Source organism: Echinops telfairi, unplaced genomic scaffold (assembly GCF_000313985.2).
Source record: "Echinops telfairi isolate 266 unplaced genomic scaffold, ASM31398v2 ScPeMD7_7410;HRSCAF=8448, whole genome shotgun sequence".
In the NCBI taxonomy this organism is placed as follows: domain Eukaryota; kingdom Metazoa; phylum Chordata; class Mammalia; order Afrosoricida; family Tenrecidae; genus Echinops; species Echinops telfairi.
In genome coordinates, this window is record NW_022111310.1 from 24387031 (window position 1) to 24392618 (window position 5588).

At 49.0% G+C, this 5588-nt stretch overlaps 1 pseudogene; it reads left to right on the plus strand.

The window, feature by feature from the left end:
• The first annotated feature begins 2262 nt into the window (after positions 1 to 2262).
• LOC101661858 lies at positions 2263 to 2803 on the plus strand (annotated as a pseudogene).
• Positions 2804 to 5588: the final 2785 nt, after the last annotated feature.

A 5588-nucleotide genomic window follows, 5' to 3' on the forward strand; every position in this document is an offset into this window, starting at 1 on the left:
GCCTTGTTTGGAATTTTGTCAGGGGACAACCCCACCCTGACACCACCAGCCCAGGGGTCCGGCCAATGTGGTTGGCTTTCCGTGGCTCCTGTCAGTGCTCGGGATGGTTTCAAATGCTATGAGAGATGAGAGGAACCCGTCACCAAGACCTGTTTCCTCTGCTCCAGATGCTTCCCTTCCCACATGTTAAAAAGTAACACGCCATTTTGCTGATATAAGCATTTAAAGCTCTGACTTTCTATGCGGGCATTTAAACCTGGTAGAAGTTTAGGTGGGAGGAAGCAAGACGACACGGATTTACGCTGAGCCGCTGATGCTCAGACCAACGTCATGGCCATGGGCAAGTCACTCCCTGTTCTCTGACCACCATTGCTGTCTATAAAAAGAGAAGGGGGAAAGGAGGGTGTCTAAGCCTCTACCACTCCGGGATTCCCTCCCATTAGAGTCAACAAAGGGCCCTGGCTCCGGACCAGGGACCGCATTGGGTCCTTTCTGATGCAGTCCCTGTCTTAGGCTGGGGCACCATCATAGAGCTTAGTTTATTGTCAAAGGTAAGCAAGCATCCTGATGGCTTCTTACACTCCCAACTGCAAGATGGGCATCAGAACTGAATTTGCTAAAGTTTTAGAGACACAGAAGGCAGAACTGAGGTTCAAGCCAGATTTCCTGACTCTCAGAGCATTTCTCCATTTCCCCCAAAGACCTGCATGTTCATAGGCAAGCACCTCAGTGGGCCAGAGCATGTAGAGCAGCAGTTCCCAACCTTCCTAATGCCACAACCCTTTCATACAGTTCCTCATGTTGTGGTGACCCCAACCCTAAAATTATTTTCATTGCTATTTCATAACAGTAATTTTTCTACTGTTATGAATTGGGCGACCCCTGTGAAAGGGTTGTTCAACCCCCAAAAGGGTTCCTGACCCACAGGTTGAGAACCGTTGCTGTAGAGTGTTCTCCCTCTGCAATTCCCAGCAGATGAGGAAAGGGAACTAAGCTTCAGGAGGAGGGATTGCAATGGGAGTTAAGGAAGATTGGCCTAAGACACAGAGACCACCCCATTCTTAAAGAGACGGCAGTTGTGGTCTGCTATCACCATTGCATGATGAGCTCATGCACAACAGAGCAAAGCACTGTCATGATCCTGGTCCATGGTCAGGGTCAGAGCCTTGTGGTCCCTAATGTTTTCAGCGTCTGCTTTTCAGGAATAGATACGCAGGACTCTCTTTCCAATTTGGTATCACCTAGAAGCCAAACCTGTTCAGCATCCTGGCACCATGTAAGCCTTCTCTGCTGGCTGGATGGTGGCTGTGCAGGAGATGCACCAAACCCAGGTCTCCCCATGCGGTTAGGTGTCATGGCGTCAGCTCTGCCTCACAGCGACTCTCTAGACAACAGAACAAAACGCCGCCCAGGCCTGCCTCGTCTGCACAATGGTTGTTCTGTTTGGGGCCAGTGTTGCAGTCACTGGGACACTTCAGCTCATCACGGTCTTCTTCATTTGACTGGCATTCCGCTTGACCAAGCCTGGTGTCCTTTTCCAGGGACTGCTCGATCTTGACATTTCCAAAGCACAAGGATGCAGTCCTGACAGTCTGGCTTCTGAGGAGCAATCTAACTGTGCTTCCTCCAAGATGGATTTTTTTGAACTTCTGGTAGCCCGTGGTTTCCTGCTTAAAAGGCAAGGATTCTAACACTAGCCATCCGTGATGCCCCACCCCCAACGCACACACCTTTTGATTGTCATGTTTTACATGTGATTGTGAATTGCGCAGTCCACGGGGCAAACCAGTTTTCCATTCCACAGCTCATAGTTGTTTTCTTTTCATGTCATCGATTGCCAGCCCCACCCTGTGGACATGCCATATCCCAATTCCCTCCACTTTAAAGAGACATGCCCAGAACCCTGAATGTCTGTGCCTGGCCCCAGACGGGCACTTTGGAAGAGAGTAGGAAACCTGGGAGCCTCTTTCTATAGTTGAAGAAAAGAATCTAAAGAGCAGGTCAGCCAGAACTCTTCACAATGGTCTTTATCTTCTTGAAGATTTTTCTAATGATAAACTTTAAAAAACAAAACAAAAAATCTCTCTTCAGGCCAGACATTCTTCACAGAGCTGCCTGGTCTCCTGCTTCAATGAGGCACGAGTGGAACTAGTGCTAGCCAGCCTCTCCACCCCCCAACCTCACCCCAGCCAGCCTCCTCCATCAGTCCCTCTCAGCAGGCACCCTCCAACGCCCCCTGGGCCACCACCGTGGCTGGCTGTGATGCCTGTGACCCCCTGGCAGGTTCGTTAGAACTACAACCAGGACTGGGAGGCCGCCATCAGCCGCCAGATCAAGCTCTAAGCCCCCAGTGTCTACCTGTCCATGTCTCCCTACTCCGACCGGGATGCCATGGCTCTGAAGACTTTTGCCAAATACTCTCTGCACCAGTCTCAGGAGGAGAGGGAACATGCCAAGAAAGTGATGAAGCGGCAGAACCAATGAGGGGGCCAGATCTTCCTGCAGGATATCAAGACACCAGACCTGGAGGAGCGGGAGAGTGGGCTCAACGCCATGGAGTGAGTGCCCGCCGCACCTGGAGGAAAGTGCCACCCAGTCACTGCTGGCACTGCGCAAACTGGCCACTAACAGGAATGACCTCTTGTACGGATCACTGAGACGCACTACCTGGAGAGCAGGTTAAATCCACCCAAGAACTGGTCGACTACGTAACCGACCTCCTCAAGATAATGTGCCCGGATTCCAGCCTGGTGGGAATCTCTTGGACAAGCACGCCCTGGGAGACGGTGACAGACAGAGCTAAGCGGCAGCGCAGCCTCCCCCAAGTCACCAAGACAGCAGGAACATATTGGGTAGACCTGTCTCTTTTCTAGCAACTGTACCCCAGCATCCACTTTTGTTCTTTTATTTGTACCATTCCTTCATTAGATAACCCCCCACCTAAAAAAATATCTGACCCACAGCAACCCAATGCAAAACAGGATGAAACTGTCCAGTCCTGCACCATCCCCACAATAATTCTTCTGTCTGAGCCTCCTCTGGCAACTACTGTGTCAATCCATCTCCCTGAGGGTCTTCTTCCTCACATGGCTCTACTGTACGAAGCAGGATGGCCTTCGCTGGGGGCTGTGGTCTCCTGCATGTCCAAAGTACCTGGGGTGAGGTTTGATCATTCTCACTTCTAATAGATCCCAATAGATAGCACATTTCCCCCCACCCCCTTGATTGCCAGTGGCATGGTTTTTTTCTTTCGCCACCTGTTTCTTTTGCCCTCTAAAATACAAGGCATCGGATAAGCAAAGGCGGATCACCACACACAAATGGACTCCATCGTCCAGGGAGACGATGAGAGAGGACTTCATCACAAGCACACACTCACCTCCAAGGCCTTCCACACCTTAGTCAGCAGCACTGTACGAGAATAGAGAGCCAGCTGGCCTCTGAGAACGACAGGTGGGAGCCTTCTGAAACACAAGAGATGCATGTGGCATCGGCACAGCTGATGGCTAGAACCAGATGCAGGGGGTGGGCACTCAGGTCAAATCCCTTCTCTCTCTTCTCATGAGTGAGGAGACGTCATCGTATATGGTGTTTATCAAGGGAGACATCAACAATCTAGCCCTCTAGGGGATCCCAGATAGAAGGGCTCCCGCTGGCCCTGGAGAAATGGTTGTCATCTCTCAGCACCTGATATAGGTGTCAGAACGACCACGTTGGCGTTGGTGCAGTTGAATCTGTATAGATTCAACAGTCTGTAGAGGAGATGGCAGAGTCTTAAACTAGAGACCGTTTAGACATGAAAAAGGATCATCCCAGGCAACATAAAGCATGCTTCTGAAATATCTAGTCTCTGACACCATTACACCGTGTGTCGTACCTTTGTGTCCCTTGCTCTCAAATGCCCTGTGCCCTCACTCCCTGCAGTCCTCAGTGCAGTCCATTCTTGTTGTAGAGGATGCATACAGTAGGCACGACAAATAGCCGCATAGATCACCAAATGAGACCTGCATTCATATAGGGAGTCCATGACACGGGCTGATGAAGTAGCAATGGTGAAATTTTCAAACATCAACAAGAGGTTGTGAAGACCCCTGAGACCTTCCCCGACTATTGAAAGGCTCTGCAGTCTTTCTTACTCTAAGGATATTTGCATGAAAAATACTCATGATTTCCACGTCTTTTTTTCCTATTGAAATCTCTATGTGGATATGTCAGTGTGTGTGTGTGTGTGTGTGTGTGTGTATGCAGAAGATGACCCAGATTCATGAAATGTTCACACAGTAAAGCACGAGAGAGAGAGCTAGGGGGTTATTGTTCAAAATAAATATACAATAGCTTGGATTAGACTCACCTCGCATGAAAATGCAGCTATGTCCAGGAGGCCTGCTTTAATGACTACGTACGAATGGTTTATAATTAGTAGAAGGCTTGGAAATGAGTCCTCCTTGGGTGCTTACATCAAATAAGATGGAGTTCATGAAAATGTTTTAAAAACCAGAAAGCACAATAGACGTGTTTTCTCTAACACAACATTATTTGAAATGGATCTGTTCTGATAGTGCACTGATTATATTGCAATTGAGTCCTCACCACAATCAGACCCAGAATTGTTATCTTTAGTTTAAAGAGGGGAACAAAGCTTAAAAAAAAAGTTACTGGCGTAAAGTATTGCCCTTCCCAAAAGTTTATAATTCTCTCTCAGGATGATGCGGTAGGGGCAGAAGGGTAGTGGTCAGGACAGCGGGTCCTAAAACTCAAAAAAATTCTTTCTGGTGATTGCCCCTAAGGAACACGGGCTGGTCTTTATGAAACACTTTTCATGAAGCCTAGTGGCATGGTGGGGTAGGTGTTGGTCTGCTAACTGGAAAGTTGCTATTTCAAACCCACCAGCCGCTCCTTGGGAGAAAGAGGAGGCTGCCTGCTCCGGTAGAGATTTACAATGTTGGAAACTCTGATTGGCGTCTACAGGAATCTGGATGGGGACTTGATGTGGCAGTGGGTTTTGCTTTGCTGTTTGTTTGTGGGTCTTTTCCTCCCATAGCCCCAGAAAAACTTTTAAACATCATCTCATGGAGTCCCCAGAACAAGTTTAGGAGTTAGGCTCTAGGAAAATTCCTCCAAGAGTGAGGAGATGGCTTGGTGGCACATGATTACGTATTCAACTACTAACCAGAATGTTGGAAGTTCAAACCCACGCAGGAGAACAACCTGACAATTCAGTGACCCTCCTCTGTCCCGTGGGGTTACCCGGAGTGGAACGTCAACCCACACAGTAGCAACACACGGATGAGGATCTAGGACTCAGAGAGGTTAAAAATCCCCACTAAGGGCGACCTCGTGCGTTGAAGAAGAGAGCGCAATCCAGAGAGTTTTCAAAAGCTGTGACTTTGGGAAACAGCTCCGTTGGTCCTTTCTTCCATAGCCCCTCCAAGTAGATTGAAGTTATCAACCTTCTGGTGAGTGAGCGACTGAGCCTTAACTGCCTGAGCCACCCAGAGAGGTTAGGAACCTGCAAAAAGTCGCACAGCAAGGAGATGGCAGGACCGGGTCACAGACCCCAGAGACATGGCTAGCTGTTCAAAGTCCAT